The 21,175-nt window shown below is 38.3% G+C and overlaps 1 non-coding gene across 1 annotated transcript; it reads left to right on the top strand.

Moving 5' to 3' along the window:
• Nucleotides 1-18,803: 18,803 nt before the first annotated feature.
• On the top strand, nucleotides 18,804-18,879 carry TRNAA-AGC (transfer RNA alanine (anticodon AGC)). The gene has a single exon. It is a non-coding gene; the product is annotated as a tRNA-Ala (tRNA).
• Nucleotides 18,880-21,175: the final 2,296 nt, after the last annotated feature.

The raw sequence follows: 21,175 nt of genomic DNA, 5'->3' as shown, positions 1-21,175 counted from the left end.
TCTTTTTATTTATATTCCAGAGTGCTAATATTCTTTGACACATTAAGTGTTGTGTATTTATTTGCTTTTGGCTTGATATTATTATATATTTTATTGACTGATGTAACATTTTGGTCTTCATGCACTAGAATATAAGCTTCGTGTGAGCAAGGATTTACTATGTTTTGTTTTGTTTACTCATATTTCCCCACTATGCAAAACAGTGTCTAATAGACAGTAATTAGTCAATAAGTATTTGTTCAATGAATCAAATAAGTCAACAAATTCTTGACACTTATTATGATTATGATTTAAATTTTTCCTTTTCATGGAATATCTCCCCTGTTCATCTAAAATTTTTAATACCCAGTTAAATTTTCACCTCTTTCTTTTATTTATTTATTTATTATTATTTTTTGTACTTTTCTGAAGCTGGAAACGGGGAGAGACAGTCAGACAGACTCCCGCATGCACCCGACCGGGATCCACCCGGCACGCCCACCAGGGGCGGCGCTCTGCCCACCAGGGGGCGATGCTCTGCCCCTCCGGGGCGTCGCTCTGCCGTGACCAGAGCCACTCTAGCGCCTGGGGCAGAGGCCAAGGAGCCATCCCCAGCGCCCGGGCCATCTTTGCTCCAATGGAGCCTTGGCTGCGGGAGGGGAAGAGAGAGACAGAGTGGAAAGAGGGGGTGGGGGTGGAGAAGCAAATGGGTGCTTCTCCTATGTGCCCTGGCTGGGAATCAAACCTGGGTCCCCCGCACGCCAGGCCGATGCTCTACCGCTGAGCCAACTGGCCAGGGCCTTTCACCTCTTTCTTGAAGCTTTTGTTTTCCTCTTATTTTTTCCATCTATAGAAATATAATTATTTATTTATATTTCAGGGGAGACAGAAAGACAGGAAGGGAGAGGGATGAGAAGCATCAATCATAGGTACAGCACTTTATTCATTGATTGCTTTCTCATTATGATGCTTTTTTTTTTTTCTTTTCTTTTTATTTATTCATTTTAGAGAGGAGAGAGAAAGAGACAGAGAGGAGAGAGAGACAGGGGGGAGGAGCTGGAAGCATCAACTCCCATATGTGCCTTGACCAGGCAAGTCCAGGGTTTCGAACCGGCGACCTCAGCATTTCCAGGTCGATGCTTTATCCACTGCACCACCACAGGTCAGGCTATGATGCTTTTTTAAAAGAACACAATCCACTTGGATATTAAACTCTATTTTTTATTACCTAGTTGTTTATCTAACTATGATTGCATGTAATATTTTATGTGGCATGATTTTCTCTTCCAATCAGATCATATATAAAGTCCAAGTCATATTTCTTATTTGATTTCCTGTCTACCACCTTTACCTATGCAATTCTACCAGGATTCTACAAAAGTCAGTAAACTAATAATTGATGAATAACTAAATGAATGATTTTAGTTCTATTCCAATCACTCAGGTAATTTTCAGTTAAATTGAACATACAAAGCTGGGCCTACATACTTTTTGGGCATTTTTATTAAAAATAAAGATTTTATATTTAATATTTGAAATGTATTTTCTAATTAAAATAGAGAAATTTTTGCATTGTAAAGGTGAAGTAATAATAACTATGGAAAGATGTAGGTAGAGTGCAGAACGCATTCCTAACAGTTGTGGCTGATGCAATGCTGTGAGAATACTCCAGCACCTGAAACCCTCCTAGGCACACCTAGGAGGGAGCTTGCCCGCTATAAGGAAGTGACTCAGCACCAACCAGGCAGCTCCCTGATCTTTCCAGCTATTGGCTTTGCAGAACATGCTATAACACCCTGTGGGCTGAACCTGTGTATATAAGCTGGCTTGCTTCCTGAATAAAGTGGATCTGCGTTACTGAACCTGGTCTCCAGAGTTGGGTCTTTGCGTCTCTATTGTCCTCACCCCTGGCAGGCCTTGTCCACAGAAAGACTTTAAACTCATTTTGGCATAATACTTCAAAAAGTATGAGAACAAGCTGGGGCAGAAAAAAATATATACGATTTTCATAAACACTGATAACCACATCCATTTTTAGAAAAATCTAGAGTGCAAAACATCTAAGTAATATAAATGGGGATTTCTTTTACAAATATGTATTATATAATCTTTTTCTAAAAAACAGAAAATAAGCAAGCATTACCAAAATAGTCAATTAATTAGAATGTTTGTGCACTTAACTTCAGCTCTCTAAAAATGCTTGGTGTACTCATGCAAAGGAAGATAGAGATGGAGTGAATAAGATGCATTTGAATGCATAAGGAGTGTTTAGAATTAGCCTGACCAGACGGTGGCACAGTGGACAGAGCATTGGACTGGGATGTGGAGGACCCAGGTTTGAAACCTCAAGCTTGCCAGCTTGAGCGTGGGCTCATCTGGTTTGAGCACAGCTCACCAGCTTGAGCCCAAGGTCGCTGGCTTGAGTAAGGGGTCACTCGCTCTGCTGTAGCCCCACGGTCAAGGTACATATAAAAAAGCAATTAATGAACAACTAAGGTGCCGCAACAAAGAATTGATGCTTCTTATCTCTCTCTCTGCCTGTCTGTCCCTATATGTCTATCTCTGTCTTTGTCACACATACAAAAAAAATGTTTAGAATTACACATTTGAGAACTTTATTTTCTAGTAAAAATGTGGAGAAGGATTATGTTTTGAATAATTATAGGTAATGATACTGTAGGGATAGAAAAGGATATGCTGGAAAGCAATTTAAGACACAATTTTCAAGGCTTTGTTATGGGAGGTGAGAGAGTTTCTTTGTGTGACTTTGACATCTGGTGATGCTAACACTGAAACAGAATCAGTGTAATAGGTTATAGGCTGGAGGAAAATATACACTTTGTATTTGACATTGATTTTGAAGGACTTTTGAGACATTTAAATGGAGCTATCAAGCAAGTAGGTAATCATATATTAGTGGGTCTGGAAATTAAAGAAATACAGACTTGATTAGGTGTCACTGATGTGTAGCGTGTAGTTAAGGCTGTGGCCATGGATAAATTTCCTAAAGACAGAGCTTATGTTGGGAAGGAAGAAAGTTTAAGCCTCAACCCTGAGGAAATCCAACATTTTATGAAAAGACTGAAAGGTGAGAGGTCGAATAATATAAGGACTAAAAATGCCCATTGAATTTAAAGCCATAGAGGTTACTGGTGACTTCAGTGAAATACATTTTGTTGAGTAAGTGGAATTGAAATAGGAGTTGGTTGAAAAATGAGTGGAAGAGAAACTATAGAAAAGAATTATAGAATGCTTTAAGAAATGTGAAGAGGAGGTGAAGAAGTTATAACAACATATCCTGTGAAAGGACATTAGGGGCAAGGAGTCTTTTTTCTCTCTCTCCTTTACTTCTCTTTCCTTCCTTCTAACGTGGGAGTGAGATACTGATGTTTTATGCCAACAGAAGGGTACAGTGGACTGGAGAAATTGGATTATGAATGAACCTTGAAGAGGTTTGTGGGCATGGGGCCTAGGACACGGGAACCTTAGAAAGGACAATTCTCTAACACACAAGGAAAGAAAAGAGAGAGCAGAGCAGGCATAGGAGGTTAATGACTTCTTTCTATCTATGCTTTGAAATGGTAGGATTTCCCAGGTTACCTATTCTGTACAAAAATTGTCATCACATTCAGAATTGCCACTGCAGTTTTTCAAGCTCAAACATGCTAAAGAGAAAGATGAAAAAGGGAAGGAGAAAAATTGAGGGGAAGGGTAGATAGAGCTGTTGGTCCTTTTAGAAATTGAAGCATAAAATTTCAACTGTTTAAAGGAAAATCAAATGACTTATTTCATTTTTCTTTTTTTCATTTTCTTTCACTCTCCCACATGCTGCTTATCATTTTGTAGAGTATCCTGCATGCTTGGGCAGGGTATAAATATTTTAAACCCAGTAAAGAGAAAGAAGTACTCCTGTGCAGTGGATGAAAACTCTTGAGACTGACCCGAGGTAGGAAGGGATGTTCTGTTAATGCAACTGTGGGTACATGTGGGTTTCCCTGGTCTTTTCTTACAGATGTGTGAAGTGTTGAGGTAATGCCCTGCAGCCTGTGTGGTCCATTACAAGTTGATTTGCTCTCAGATCCTTCTCGCTGGTTCCTATAGGAATAATATTCCAGACCACATTCTTCCCACATGGAAAAAAAAACCCAACAAACAAAAACACCTTAATATATTGACTACCCTGCCTTTACTTCTTCAGATAATTTACAGTGATGACAATTACAACAGTCACTCTTTGTGTCAGTGTGCATGCCTCTCTGTGCTAGGCACTTTACAGAGCTTTATTGTTTCGTAGTCTCTTAACAACCCTATGAGACACCTGTTATAAGTTCCATTTTGCAGAGGAAGAAGTTAAGGCTTAACAGAATTGCTGGATGCCGAGGAAGAGGATGAAGAGGAGCAGAAGAAGAGGAAGAAAGGGAGAAGTGATGTTCTGAAGAGCATTCATCAGGGATTCTAACTAAGGTTTTGGCTTTGGCTCTGAAACCTGTGCTCTTTCCGGAGGTATGTGGGTAATAAAACAGCAAGATGCCTCTAGCCTGAGAGTACTGGATACTGTGGTTTTCCTGCTCTCAGTCGGGGTCAAAAAGAAAGAAACTTCGGGAAGGAACATCATCGAGGGAGCAGCCACTTGGAGAGCACCCTTTTATAGCTACTCACACTGGATCCTCTGCTTACTATAAAGAAGCCATTGACATTCTCATGGTTTTCTAAACAAGCTGTTGACTTCACGTCATGTTGTTTAAAAGCATCACCTTGATTTCTGTCATCAGAGTTCACACAAAGGCTATTTCTTAGTTCAAACCTGGAATCAGAATTCCTTTAAGGTTTTGAGATTTTGAATTGCTACATATTTGGGAAAAGAAAAGAAAAGAAAAATGGTCTCCCAAAGACTTTCCTCAAATATAATATAGTCACAAACACCTGCTTTTGTTTTGTTGTTATTCCTTTCTTCTGTAAAAACTACAGAGAGCATTCTTTAGATCCAAGAGTAGCTGTTTTTTTTAGAGAAAGAGACATGGAAATTTGACACTTTGTGGATTAAGTTTGGAAACACTGTAAATTGGTTTACAAATAGACGGTGTTCATTTTTCTCTGAGAAGTACCTGCCTGTCTACAGAATTCATTTGGTTTTTGTGTGTGGTAGTTGAAGTTTTGAGCTATATCCATTCAAAAACACTTAAAATGATTTTAAGTAAATATCAAAGATCACTGACCACTAGGTAAATGAAGGATAACACCAATTTCTATGCAGATTTATCCTTCTTCTGTTTATTATAGTAATTCTTCAACAAATTTTTGCTTAAACCCACTATGTGCTACACATAGATTACATACCTACATACATATGAATGTACAAATGAATGAATACTACCTCAGTGTACAGAGTTTGACAGTTTAGTGGAGGAGACCAACAGCTAACTGGGCAATCTCAGGCTGCCTGAGGCACAGAGGATTTATGTCTAATCCGGTAAAGAATGGCAAGGTGATGAGGGTAAGAGGAGTGAAGGACAACTTCCTTAAGAAGGCAAAGTCAGAGCCGGGTTTTAAATGGTGAAGCTTATCAAGGCATTAAAGGATAAAAGGAGCTTTCAAATAATGATAACATTCATTTTGTTTGTTTGTTTGTTTAAGTGAGAGGAGGAGAGATAGTGAAACAGAGTGCCTCCTGTGCCCGACCAGCATCCACTGAGCAACCCCTGTCTGGAGCCAGCACTGGCTGTGAGAGAGGAAGAGGGAAAGAAGGAGGAGGGGGAAGGAAAGAGAAGCAGATGGTCACTTCCCCTATGTGCCCTGACCAGGAATCAAACCTGGGACGCCTGTACACTAGGCCCACTGGCAAGGGCCAATCACATTGAGTTTAAAGGCACAATTTAAGGTTAAGAGGAAAGACTCTGCAAATAAACTTCCTCTGTTTGAATTTGTTACTTATTAGCTGTGTGACTTTGAACAAATTATATACCATGAGGCGCCGCTATTTTCCTCATTCATAAAATAGGGGTAATAATATTACCTACCTACTGCAAAGGGTTATTGTGAGTATTAATACTATATGTAAAACACTTAGAGCAGTACCTAGCATGAACTAAGCAGTGTGATGTGTGATGTAGATGTGAGGAATCGATTAGGGGGTTTTCAGATTACTGAAAAACACTGTGTGGGCTGGAGTTTTGAATACTATGAAGCTGATGTGGTAGACAAGAGTCATCTGATCTAGAAAGATAAATAAAAAATCAGAAGGTTGCATTGTTCATTCATTTAGTGCTTTTCTTCCTCCCTCTTCCCTCCCTCCCTTCCCTCTTTCTATCTTTCTTTCTTTCTTTCTTTCTTTCTTTCTTTCTTTCTTCTTCTTCTTTTTCTTTCTCTCTCTCTCTCTTCCTTCCTGTTTTCCTTCCTTCCTTCTTTCCTTCCTTCCTTCCTTCCTTCCTTCCTTCCTTCCTTCCTTCCTTCCTTCCTTCCTCCTTCCCTCCCTCCCTCCCTCCCTCCTTCCCTCCCTCCCTCTCTCCCTCCCTTCCTTCTTTCTTTTTTACTTTCACTCTTTCTTCCTTTTCCTTTTAAGTCTTTGTCAGGTTGACCAAATGAAAAGAGATATTTCAGGCTAGAATATACAATTATCCCCCCAGGGAGCTCCATGACTTATTTCTTAGAAAGACTATTATTTAGAGCACTCTAGTTCATTGACACTGTGTGTTCTGCTGTATTCCTAGGACTAAACATAATTTAGGAAATAAATGAATACCTTTCTAGTTGAAAATGTTTTCCACCTTGAAATGCAGAGTTCAGGTGATGTTTTGGCTGTTTTCAGAAAGCATAATAATTTTTGCCTCAAGTGTTGCTTCCCGAAGTGAGCTGAGATTCTGGGACATTCATAGGAGGCATATGCTTGAGGGATTATCACTGTTTTCTTCCTGTTTCTTTTTAACCCAATCCAGAATGACAGCCATGCTTCCCAACCTTCTCATATTAAACCCATGTAGCTAGAAGAATCGTTCCTGACTGTGCGTTGACTGAGTCACTGCTGCATTCAGTGCACTGCCAGTCCATTTGGATATTTCTTCCAGTCTGTGTGCTTCTCTAAAGCAGAGAGCCCATCTGGAGTGGCAGAGGAGGATGGCTGGTATCCAATAGACCAGGCAACACTAGGCTGACAATTTTAATATGCCTTATTTCCCTTTTATGATTGAGGACCCAAGTTCGAATTTCACTTTGAGAATGAAAACCAGGATAAGGAATGAAGTATTTTATTGAACTTAAAATTTACAACATTGCAGAGTAGAATCCATGGGTTCCTATAATGCTAAGCAGAAAAAAACTTTTCCCTCCTTGCCATCAGAAAAACAGAAGAATTTGCTCAGAATTATGGACTGGCTTAGCAAATAGTTTTATTAATTCCTATATTCCCATCTCTAGTGAGGTATGACTCCAAGTCAGTGCACTTTATACTTTATTGAGAGGTAAAGAGAAGACTTTGCAAATAAACGAGTTGCTTTCTCAGAGCCAAGAATTATACGGGCATATCTCATTTTATTGGGCTTTGCTTTATTGTGCTTCAAGGATGTTGTGTTGTTTCACAAATTGAAGGTAAGCAGAAAGATTGCAACTCACTTTATTGCGATACTTGCTTTGTTGTGGTGGTCTAGAACTGAACCCACAATATGTCCAGGTGTGCTTGTAGATAGATGTAAGTCTTCTAATTTCCATACTTTTATACATTCCATAAGTCCCAATGGGCATTTTCTGCTGGGAGATTTTATTGGTTTGGTTACCAGTATATGGCTCTCCAACTTTTTTTAAAAGATGCTGTTATCCTATTTGACACTGTGTATTTCCTGACTTGCATTATATTGTCTTATTAACTAGCTTAGACTGATGTTCAGCTGTTTTGCTTTTACCTCGAGTCTGCTTTTTGCTATTGGTGGCTGGCCCCTCTTCGTTTGTTTTCTGTTGTTGAGGAAGGGGCAGGGGACTCCTCTCACCTGAGCAGAGCCTTGTCCTTAGCGGGTCCCCCCGAGGTAATGCTTTCACCACAGCCTCAGGCTGGCACTCGCATAGTAATAGACAGTGCTGGTAGCTGCCATGGGACCACGGGGAAAACATTCCAATTCTCCTGACAAGCGCCTGAGTTTCTTTTTTAAAACAGAACTCTGTGACAGATCTCACCATGGACCTCTGATTAGCTAGATGACATGCAGATATGATTTCGGGACCTACTACAGGAAAGGAAATTGCGGGGTCTGTCACCAGTCTTCTTTTTGTGCTGCAACTTCTTCATTTGGATGTGTCAAGAGGGCAAATCTCTAACAAAGGAACTGCAGGGAGAGCAACTGCAGAGCCCATCACAAGGCAGAAGAGACAGAGGTAGAAATGGATGCGATAATGACAAGAGCAAAGGTGAAGCTGCAGCCTGAAATCGCGCCTGGCCACCAAGACGTCACCGAATCAGAGCTCCCTTTGCAGGGAGCTCCCTCCACCCGCAAGCTCCTGCTTCCAGATTGGCAAAAACATTTTCTGCTTTTTCACCTATAGCTGGGGAAGGACATGCAGTTTCTTTTTGCATGCCTTTTTAACGTACCAATCGGCAAGCTATTACTTATATACTACTTAAATCTCTCTGGATGTCATTTAGACATTCCTGCTTCTTATTACGCCTGACAGACGAGAAAAATAAAACATTATTTCCTTCTTCTACTGCTTGCCGAGGTCGAGACTCCTATTTAAATATTTCGGAAGAGATGAAGACACAGCATGTCCGGGTTTCTTACTAGATATTCCCCTTCAAGAACTTCCTTTATCCTTCCCTACCTGCTTTTGCTTCTCTCATCATAACAGAAAGTTATTATGCAAGATTGTGACTAACTAGCTATTTTACACCTCTGCAAAGGACAGACCGAGAGGAGATGGATTTTAATTACTACCAAATTTAGGTCAGGCACAAGGCAATCGAGACAAATTTCCCAAGTTATATGACACAGGAATGAGCTAACAAGGGAGATAATAAATTTGCTTGACTTGGTTTCACAGAATCAAAGACTTTGGGGGTTGCAAGTTCTTCTAGTTAAATGTCATATTTATCCAGATAAGGAAACTGAGGCTAGATAGTTTAAATGGCCATCTAATTAATTACAATTGTATAAAATAACATATGAGCTTTGTAGTCAGGACAGCCTGGGTTCAAATAAGGGCTTTGCTACTACTTTGTAGCAAGGGCATAACATCTTTGAACTTGTTTTCTCATCTGAACAAAGAGTGCATGCAAGTATGCACCTAAAAAACTTCTAAGAGTACTGATTTCACTATATACTTATTAAAAGGAGTCCTTCTATTAACTGTTTATCCAGTTTGTATGATGTGACAGTGCCTCTTTTTCTTATAGAACAGAAGCTCCTGGCCTCTGGGCAATGACCTCTTTCAACTCAAAGGTGACATTCTTTCTAATCTTGGAATCAATCTTTCATGGCAACAATTAGCTCAATATTGGCCTGAGCATGAATATACTCTGCTTGGAGAATGTCAAGTGAGAGATAAGACATTCATTAACATAGGTCATCCCAAAATTAAATTCATATATCCTTTTAACCACTGTCCATTAATAATGAAGGATGCAATAAGAACAAGAAATTAGTATGCCTTCCAGTTACCCACTAATCTATAGGGAGAAGAGGGGAAAATGAAAGTTTTAAAGTACTTAAATTTCTAACAATAGGTGATCTATTTTAAGACCATATAAAATTAAGAATATAATATTAGCTATAAAAGCAAGTATTGTATTTACTTAGAAGTAAAATATTACTTTTTTAAAACTGACTAATATCATCAATATCAATATAAGAATTCTGAAATATTCAATTTGCATAACTGTCATAAAAATTTTGTTTTATAATTGCGTGTTCTCCATTAGTGAGACTATCTCTTCTGCTTTGATGAGACATCATTGGGAACTGGAATCTCTACTAAGAATGTGTCCCTGCTTTCGTGCCCATATGCTTCCCATTGTCCTTCACCTCACTCCTGTAGACATGTTTTCTGGAACCCTACTAAAGCCTTGGGAATGGTTTATGCAAGTGGATTCCCTACAGCTTAGGCTTCATTAGTGTCCTGGTGCTTTTTGAGAGTAGATAGGAAGAAGAGATGAATGGGAGAAAAGTAAGGAGATAAAAGAGGTGAGGAAAAGAATAGCAAAACAAACAAACAAATGTTCTGAGATAATGTCCATGTACTTTTGTTCTGAGAGAAGATGGGTAAGCGGTATTTTATAATCCTCATCCAGCTCTATGTTCCCACAATAATAGATAAATATATTTGTGATTGATATATATATATTGTGTATATATATATATATATATTTTTTTTTTTCTTCTGAGAGAAAGTGTCAGACAGACAAGAAGGGAGAGAGAGGGAGAGAGATGAGAAGCATCAACTCATAGTTGCGGCAGCTTAGTTGTTCATTGATTGCTTCTCACATGTGCTTTGACCAAGGGATTCCAGCTGAGCTAGTAAAACTTTGCTCTAGCCCGTGACCCTTTGCTTAAGCCAGTGACCTTGGGCTCAAGCCAGTGACCTTAGGTTTCAAGCCAGTAAATTTTGGGTTAAAGCTGGTGACCATGCAAGCTGGTGAGCCTATGATCAAGCCAGATAAGCCTGTGCCCAAGTCAGCGACCTTGGGACCTCAGTGTCCCAGGTCATTGCTCTAGCCACTGCACCACCATCAGTCAGGTTAATTACAATTGTTTGGAAATATTTATTTAAATAAGATTTATTTTAAAAAAAGTAGTTACCAAAACATTATATTCTTCTTCAAAAAATAGTACTCCTACTCAAACTCTTTTCTTTCTTTCTTTTTTTGGGGGGACAGAAATAGAGAGAGATAGAGAAAGAGAGATAGATAGGGACAAACAGGAATGGAGAGAGATAAGAAGCATCAATTCTTCTTTGCAGCACCTTAGTTGTTCATTGATTATTTTCTCATATGTGCCTTGACTGGGAGGCAACCGCAGACTGAGTGACCCCTTGCTCAAACCAGCAACCTTGGGCTCAAGCTAGTGAGCCTTGCTCAAACTAGATGAGCCTGCACTCAAGTTGGTGACCTCGGAGTTTTGAACCTGGTCCTCTGCGTCCCTGTCCAATGCTCTATCCATTGAACCACTGCTTGGTCAGGCTCAAACTTTTTTTTTGAACTTTTTTTTTTAAGTTGCTTTTAATTGTATAGTGAAGTCTACAAAAAAATTATGGTCATTGCTTCTTCATTACACCCTGCATTTTAACTTCAAAATGTTGAACAGTTTTATTTAAACCCTCTTTAACACAACATTTTTAAAAAGTCTTTTTATTATAAAATATATACAGAAAACCACCCCAATAGCTATAATGATGATATATTAAACATATTATAATAGAACATAAATGATATCTTATTTATAATCTGTTTAACGATGAGCATTTTTGCAACAAACACTTGGATTGAGAAATAAAATTTCCAGCCACCTCACAAACCCCTCACTGTCTCCAGTTATAAATACTACGGAGTCCTTCCTTCCAAAAATAGTTTTCTGTTTTTTATAGATTCACTTCTTGCATCTCCTTATGTATTTAGTATTTAAAACGTCTATACTTCGATACTATCCTTAGACTACAGTTTGTTCTTACCTATTCTTGACATTTAATATATTTTTAGTGTTTTTGAAGCTACAGGGTTCCCTCTACCCCTTCATTTTGCTCACATTTTACTGTAGTACAACCCAGGCCATTTGATCTGTAGCGTTTCTCACAATCTGCACTTTGTCAATTGCCAATTGCTTATGGAGCAGATCAACCTAAATTGCTGCTCCTTTGTCTTTTCTGCTGATTGGAATCCAGAGTTTTGATTAAATTCAGGTTTGATCCTTTGGCAGGACCATTCGCGCAGCATGTTCTTTTATAAGGAAGAATATATTGCTCGATTTTACCTTCTCTGTCATGTTTTCAGCTCTTCATGTTCATTGCCAACATCAAATAATCGCTGAGAGTTGCAAAATGGTCATATTTTTATTCTGGTATTTATTTTCCTTTTTTATTTTTAATTTTGAGTTTGATCTCATTAATAGAGAATTACTTCCCTTCATTTATTATGTAATTACCCAGTGGTATAATTCTTATAGAAAACAAAGGAAAAATGCTTGATTTCTTAACTTGATTCACTAATTCTTAAAAAATTAATTTGTCTTTACATTGACTTCTGAAGACAACCACTTTTTTAAAAAAGAGACAGAGACAGAGAGAGAAACAGATAGAGACAAACAGACAGGAAGGGAGATGAGAAGCATCAATTCTTCATTGTGGCACCTTAGCTGTTCATTGATTGCTCTCTCATATGTGCCTTGGCTGGGGGATAACATCAGAGTAAGGAACCCTTTGCTCAAACCAGGAACCTTGGGCTTCAAGCCAGTGACCTTGGGCTCAAGCCAGTGACCACTGGGTCATGTCTATGATCCTATGCTCAAGCCGGCAACCCCATGCTCAAGCTGGTGAGCCCACGTTCAAACCAGAAACCTCGGAGTTTTGAATCTAGTCCTCAGCATCTCAGGTTGACACTTTGTCCACTGTGCCACCACCTGGTCAGGCCAAAGACAACTCTTATAACATTGTGAATTCATGGACTTAAACACATTTTACAGATCACAATTCATTGTAAAGTTTATTCTTACTGAAGTTCAAATTCCCCTGTGTTTGGCCAGTGGAAATCTCTTCAAATTTGCTCTTAATTTCTTTTGACATCTGTTATGACAATGTTCCAGGCACATCTTGGACATTTTTCCTAAAAAAAGCTGGACTCAGCCATTGAAACTTGAGGCCCTTGTTTTTAGGTTTTGTTTGTCTGTTTGTTTTCGTGGGAAAAAGTTTGTTTTAAGACCACTGTCTAGCTGCTAATAATGCTCAATACTCTGTTATTGGGTTGACCGTTATTTCTAGAAGTTTTCAATAGAAAGAACTAGGAAATGCTTTAGAATAAAATATGTTATGTTATATTTCTTTTATTTTATACCAAGAACCTGCTTTTCAAGAACACAAGAGATGATAGAATATTCCATTATTATATTGTCCTTTAAGTTCACATCACGTCTACAGCAGCATAAGAATAACAACAGTAATATTGTAATCCCAATACAATAACTTAAAACAGTGTGTTTGTATATGTGTGTATATGTTCGCCTACAACCTCTTCTTTCTCGGCCATGCTTATGGTTGTGCCATTTCTCTATTATCAGAGAATATGGCCATTGCATAATAGTCCCTCCATTTCAAACCGTCATTTGGTCTTAGTTTCATAACATATATATTGAGTGTTCACACCAGACCTTCTATTGATATCTTTCTAGATATATTGGTTGTCTAATACTTGTCCTCTAGTATAGCTTTAGGAATGTAAATACAGTTCACTGAGTCCTTACATATTAAAAGTTTGTATACTGTTCTCATAGTGGCCCACCATACTGTCCAGCGAAAATCTATTGTCTGTTTTGAGATTCTCCTTGCTTAGCGTTGCCAGAAACCTGCTGCTCCCCACTGCTTTTTTCAGCACAGATACTGAAAGCACAGAGGTCCTGTGGCTGATGGTGGTTTCTTTCTCTGTACTTGTATTTGGTGTTCCGGGAGATACTTCTTACCTTTGTTTCACTGTAAATGTTGTCTTTGCTATCTAGTTGCTCTAATTTACTGTGGTGATCTGTTGAGTTAAAAATATATACCCGTGCTATTTTACAGAATCTCCAGCACTTAAAATTTTATTTTAAGTAATGTTTGCTTGGTAGCAAACTGAAAAATATTCTTTTTTGGAAAACTATTGGCAATTGGAGGATATGCAAAAGGAACAGGCCCAGCGGTAGTGTTTTTATTACAAATTGCCTAAGTTAGACCCTGGAAAGAGGCAAACGTCATTTGAACTCCAAGTTTTGATAGGTTAATTTTTTTTAAAATGAGAAAGCTAATTTTATTTTTCATACTCCTATATTCACACCAATTCAGTCATAGCTAGGAGCATGTATTGAAGAAATCCTGAAATGAAACCTTTATGTGTATTGCAGTGTCAATAAATAGGATCCTGGGAGACAATTCAAGAAATAGTGACTTTCACATAGATTATGATATGTATGCTTACCCCAGACGTCTAAAGTACTTTACATCTGAGAACAATAGCATTTAATAAATCAGATGTTACACACAGCCACACACACACACACACACACACACACACACACCTTCTGTATCACAAAAAAACTTGGTGTGTGTGTGTGTGTGTGTGTACTTTTGTAGTTTTTTTTTCTCTAATTGCTTTAATTGTATTTGGTATATAAGAGGGTAAAAATAAACACCCTTTCTTGGTTCTTTATAAAGGCATCTAACCATGAAAGACTAACTCTTGGAGGTTAGGTCGCTTTGCAGATACACTGAGCATTTGAAGGAAAGAATCTCTTACTTTGAAGTATACCCTGAGACAATGCTGTGATCATCAGGCTGGTGGTAATTTTATGAGCAAGTTACTTTGGCTGCTGAAAGATGACACTGTCATTGGTTTATGGTTCTACACCGAAGCCCCCCGTTTCTACCGCCACAATTGCACAGACGCAACTGTCGATCTATCTTCTGGCTATGTACCTGAGTTCATTTAACTTAAGATTTGCCTATGAAACTGTTTTTCTGACAAGAAGTCCCTTACTGCCGTGGCATCTTTTGACTTGATTATGAAAACTCCCTCTCGCCGTTCTCCCTCGAGCTTTAATTACAGCATTGCGGCATGTTCAAAACATGCTGCCAGACTTCTCACTCGTACCGGAGACAGAACATATATTTCACATCCCCAGCACGTCCTTTATCCCTCTTATTGATTTCCTGGGCAATTCTGTATCGATTTTATCTTCATATTTCAATGCCTCCTTGGTCTTTTCCTTTCTTATTTTTCTGAGCTCTTAGAACTTTGCATTTCTCCTTATTGAGTCAGGTCATCCAATTAGGATTTCTGTGTGATCGCTCTTTCGCCACTCTGAGGACTCTCTGTGATCCAGGCTGCAGCACAAATATTTCTATCAGGATGACTTTTATCTCCAACCCTAACTGTCTAACTGAGCCCTGGTACCTTCACCATAGTTTATCTAAAATTGAGAACGAAACCTTAGCAGGAGCCTCCCTGCCCAAAAGTATCACTCTCTGGCCTCCCAGGCTCAAAGCACTCCCTGCTACTTCTGTTACTTCTTTGCCTGCCTTGAGCACCATAGCTTTGTCTTCAGAGCTCTGTTCCAACAATGCACCTGCAATATTGTGGCAACTGGAAAAGAAGACACGGCCCCTTATCACTCTCAGTTCTCTTTTCATAACAGAGTATTATTGTAGCTCGACAGTTGTGAGTAGCCTGATTCTTCGTGGTGAAATAAAAAAAAACACTAAGCTGCCATTGCGTCACTGGACACCAGGGCTGTTTCCATCAGGGGAGGGCAGTACTCAGTGTGAGTCGCATAGTGGATAACACACTTGGGAGACAAAGGAGAATAGCAAACGCCACTTGTTTTGAAATGTAAGCTAGGGTATGGCCTTCTGAATGATCTTATCCACGGTCTTGTCATGAATATGGATCACCAAATGCTATTAATTCAAGTCTCTTAGGAACTTGAAAATGAAGGAGAGAAATAAAATATGCCCTAGCTTTCCATGCCAGAATATATGGCATCATACTCTGAAATATTTTGCTTCTTCTGTTGTTTACACCTTTTTTTTATTACACATTGAAATTCATAGAGGCAAATAAATGAATTTTAAATTAATTCTTCCTTTAATTAATTTTTTCAGACTTTATTTAAACCCATTGTGTTCTGTCTGTACCTACCTGCCTACAGATAGCCAGTTCTGAGTGAGCTCCATTTGCAGATATCAAGTACATTATCATGTCCACAAAAGCATTGCGATCGACAATAAGAAGTGATTTTAATCAATGAGATGCTACATTCATCTATTTACTTGTTCCACCAATATCCATAGAATATCATCTCTGTCTCTCCCTAGTCCTAGCTGCTGGAAATAGAAAGACAGTTATGTAATTCACCAATTTTTTTTTTTAAGGAAATATTCTTTGGGGTTTTGTTTGTTTGTTTGTTTGTTTGTATTTTTTATTTATTCATTTTAGAGAGGAGAGGGAGAGAGAGAGAGGAGAGACAGAGAGAGAGAAGGGGGAGGAGCTGGAAGACTCAACTCCCATATGTGCCTTGACCAGGCAAGCCCAGGGTTTCGAACCGGTGACCTCAGCATTTCCAGTCGACGCTTTATCCACTGCGCCACCACAGGTCAGGCCTATTCTTTGGTTTTAAAGAATTGAAACTTAAAGCACTAGCTTCATTAGCTCAATTAACAAGGATAATCTGACTCAAAATCTCCTAGATAAAATTTTGTGAAGAATCTATTGCTTATATATGTTCATGGTAGAAAAAAACAATCTGTTAGCTTTTCTTCCTCAGTTTTTATCTCAGTAACTAAAAAGTAACAGAATTTTTCTTTTCTTTCACCTGGGGCCTGGAGACAGACCACACTGGGGTCCATGAGTTGTCTGCTCTTTCTTTACTTGGTATACTTATTTCTCCTGGCCTCTCCCTGGTAACCCTGCCTCTGATCCCTCCAGGGCTCAGGACAGGAAGAGGGCAGAGGGAAAGGACAGGAACAGTCTTACTCAGCTCACTCAGATGACTTTTCTCATTGCTTCTCTTTGACTGTCATAGGTGTTTAGAGTTGATTACTTATTTCTTGTATGCTTCTGTTAACGGCTCAGAGATTCATTCATAACAACTTTCTGACAGTTGGTAAAGACTCTCTTAGCCATCTGCTTATGATTTCTCTTGTAGGTCTTGGGCATTTACCCTACAAAATCTTTCTTTTGGAGCTCCAACATCACCTCCAGTAGGCTTCTTAGGCTGGGTCTCCCTTTATGTGACCTCATACCTATACCTGAGTCTTACACCTTGGCATAGAACCACACTTTGGAAGAACTACAGATACTTGCCATTTTATCCTTATTTATTCGTTAATTGGAAGTCAGCTCCACTCACTGTAGAATTCTCAGACGTGACTGACACAAGTCAGCTGTGTTCATCAGACTCCAGAAGAATACAGGTCAAACTTCTCTGGTAAGGTCCTTAAGCTCAGTTCACTAAACTTGATGTGAAGAGGAGGTACATTCTATCCCTTCTCCTTCCAAAGAGATTCCTTCCAGTGCAGTGATAGTTGTTTTTAAAAATGTTCTCTTCAATATCAATACACTCAAGGCATATGAGGTGCTAAGAATTGAAAAATAGTTTTGAATTCCTCTCTGAAAGTTCAGTTTTGGATTGTGGATCTGGTTTGCATGCACCTGCTGTCTTTGAGTTCAATAAAACTGTGACCATAAAAGGCACCACTTATGTATCATTTCCAATGGATAACTTCTAGTTTAATTAGTATTCATAATCAAGCAGAAAAGTTCAGCTAGAACTAAGGAGACTGGATGTGAGAAATTGGGAACTGATCTCTCTCTCTCTCTCACTCTCTCTCTCTCTCCCTTTCTCTGTATGCATGCTTTCATATTTTTTCTTGTCTCCTTGTGACTACTTCCTATCTCCATATCTGACTTACAATTTATGCTCTCCATGACTGCAGCCTGTATGTGGCATTGGCTTCACAGGACCTCCATTCAAACTCTGCCACTAAATGATTTGTGCCCTCTCTCTAGGTTTTGTAGTTTGAATTACTGAGAATGAGGATGGGATTGGTCAATGAAATTTCAATGGAAGGGTTTCCTAGTGTGATCTGTGTTCTGATTTAGTCAGCTGTTTCTAAGTAATTCTGGGGATATAAAGACCATTTATATGAAACATCTAGAGAAAATCATGGGTTTTGGCATTTAATAGTTTTATTTCTAAATTAAAACTTTGCTTAAGTTTCTGATTTTGTGTTTTATTATTTATCAAATTATTTTCTTCCCTTGTGTTTTAAAGAAAAATATGAATATTAAAAAATATTGCATTATACGATTAGCCTCCTGGTACCAACCCACCCAGCCTACTTTAGTGTTCTCAAGTAACAGTAATCATATCTTAGTGGTCCAATATTTAAAAAATATATTTGTCTTTAAAGTTATAAAACATTCCTATAAATTTTTATGTTTTTTGAATAATCTCAAAAATATTTGTATAAGCATATTTTTAAAAATATTTTTTAAATTTACTGATTTTAGAGAGAAAGAAAAAAAAAGAGAGAGAGAGAGAGAGAGACCAGAACATCAATCTATTTCTATATGTGCTCTGACAAGGATCAAACCCGAAATCTCTGCACTTCCAGATGAAGCTCTATCCAAGAAAGCATCCAGCCAGGGCTATCAAAGCATATTTGGAGCACTTCATCAAATGGCCCCTTCATCATCTGCTCTTGCCATGAAACGTGAGATCTACATTTGCTTTTGTATTTATGATCACAAAGAGGAAAAGAGTACGTTTCAGTGACTTTTATGATTGATAAAAGGACAGGATGGGACAAGCTGAACAAGGCAACAATATATTTATGACAAGTTGGTGAATTGATGCCAAATAAAACTTCTTTTAAGTCACTGCAATTTAAAAAGTGGTGCTAGACTTTTACAACTGCATAGAGTTTAGTGCATACTGTGGTGTGATAGCTGTGGTATATTCATGTAGCTGGCAGCAAATTATTGACAGTAAAATAACTTTGCCTTTCATATGAAATAAATCATCTCATTTCTTATTTCATTTACATTGAGCCTATAAGGTATTTGGTTTTTAGACTCGTACTATAAAGTTTTGATCATAAAGAACTTGTGGGCCCTGGCCGGTTGGCTCAGTGGTAGAGCGTCGGCCTAGCGTGCGGAAGTCCCAGGTTCGATTCCTGGCCAGGGCACACAGGAGAGGTGCCTGTCTGCTTCTCTCCCCCTCCCCCTCTCCTTCCTCTCTGTCTCTTTCTTCCCCTCCCGCAGCCAAGGCTCCATTGGAGCAAAGATGGCCCCGGCGCTGAGGATGGCTCCTTGGCCTCTGACCCAGGCACTAGAGTGGCTCTGGTAGCAACAGAGCGACACCCCAGATGGGCAGAGCATCGCCCCCTGGTGGGCAGAGCATCGCCCCTGGTGGGCGTGCTGGGTGGATCCTGGTCGGGTGCATGCGGGAGTCTGTCTGACTATCTCCCCGTTTCCAGCTTCAGAAAAATATAATCAATCAATCAATCAATAAATAAATAAATAACTCATGCCCTGGCCAGCCGGCTCAGTTGGTTAGACTGTATGTCTGGAGATGCAAAGGTTGCAGGTTCAATCCCCTGTCAGGGCACATACAGGAACAGGTAGATGTTTCTGTCTCTCTGGAATCAATGAATACATTTTAAAAATTTATTGAAGTTTTATTTTTATACATATTTAATTAATGAAATGGTTTGTATTAAAATTGAACATTCTGAGAATTAGCTATTTTTTAATGAATAAAGATTTTATTCATTATCAATACTGCAATATTGTCATATACTCATATAGAAAATAAAGTGATTTAAAAAAAGTATTTTAGCCATCCTGAACAGAAATGACTCTGTCAGGTATCATAAATAAAAGTTCAAAATCTCTAATGTTAATATAGCAGTTAACATTGTATAGTCACCTGTAAGTAATTTCGTACAGCACTAAAAATGTCAAGTGAATTAATCACTCCAATACATAACATATTTGGGGCAAAAGCTCAAACTTTCAAATTAGAGTACTGTAGAAAATGAATAAGCATTCCATGTTTCCTTTGTAGGGTAAGCTTTTTACATGTGGTTTATTCACTTTTTAATTAAGCTTATCATAATTTCACTTCAATTTAAAGTTATAAAATTACATTATGCCTTTTACTAGTAAAAAATGAAAGATAAAAAAATGTAACAGCTTTCCGTCAATGTAAATATTTCTTAATTTTCCTCTTTAAGACTCAAGTTTGAAGGCAGATGACAATAAGGTAGGGAAAAATGATAAAGATAGGACATAAGAGAAGAGAAAGATGCTATTAGTACTTCCCTGCTTTCTGCTTTCCTGAAACTGAAGTATGTATGTGGAGTTCTAACTTCTCCTCCAATCTCTGGGAAAGTTCTTTAGTGTCTTGTGAGAAGAGCAGGAAGACAGCCAATGGGTGTCGAGTTCAAACAATGGCTGCCATCCTGCTCTGAATAAAGGTGCATTAGAGGTTCTGCCCAGAAGCACAGTGGGTTTTATCTGCTCTGACCCAGAATTCTGAAAGTGAAAAGGAGCTAAAGCAATGTATGAAGATCCAGGTGTCTGGGGAAGGAATGTCACGGTACTTTAAACAAAATTCTCCAGGGTTTACTTGAATTTCCATGATATGTTATTTTTTCTAGTAATTGCTGATAGTAAGTTATTGAACATTGAGGCCACACGTCAGTGACAGTTGAAATCTCAGTAGTGAAAAAAAAAAAAAAAACTTCCAGAAACTAACTAGATTGTATGTGTGTGAGAGGAAATAGTCAAACTGTATAATAATAATAAAAAATGGAATAAAACACAAGGTAGGCTCACACATATGAAACAGAGGGGAAAAAGACCCAGTCTGTGCAATTTGTAAGCACAATTGAAAGAAGTAAAGTAAAATGGCTAGGATAACTAGGATGTATATACATTTAAATCACTTTTTTTACATAAGCAAATTATCAAAAGTCAGAGTAAACATTTATTTATAACTCAGACATCTTCAGGTTTGTCATCAGATAAATTATTTTAAAAAGATATCAAGCTTTTAAATATTAAGAATTTTTTTAAATTAGGTAAATGCATTATCATGTCCCATAATTGCATTATGTCCAAAATTGCAATCTACATGGTAGGTTTTGTAACTAAGAATTTTGGATCATCATCTATTCTCTTTATAATCAGTGTACCATTAACTCTCATTTACCATTTATTTTTTGGCTCATACATAGATTTATTTTTGCGCGGTTTTCTATAAGGGAATTTAATCTATAGGTCTAGATAAACTTAGTAGACATTCCCAGAATTTAAATTTTTTTTTTGTCCGCATATCTGCAAAAGCAAAATAAAGATGGAGTTTAAATCCCCAAAACCATTCCCTCCCATCAAATCTTATTATAACATCTTTGGCATTTCAAGGACAAGACACAATATAGCAAATGATTCAGAGGGTAAATATTTCTATTAGCATCT

The sequence above is a fragment of the Saccopteryx bilineata genome, chromosome 1 (genome assembly GCF_036850765.1).
Source record: "Saccopteryx bilineata isolate mSacBil1 chromosome 1, mSacBil1_pri_phased_curated, whole genome shotgun sequence".
NCBI lineage: Eukaryota > Metazoa > Chordata > Mammalia > Chiroptera > Emballonuridae > Saccopteryx > Saccopteryx bilineata.
Note: the sequence above shows the minus strand (reverse complement) of the source record. Positions and strands in the feature narration are given on the sequence as shown.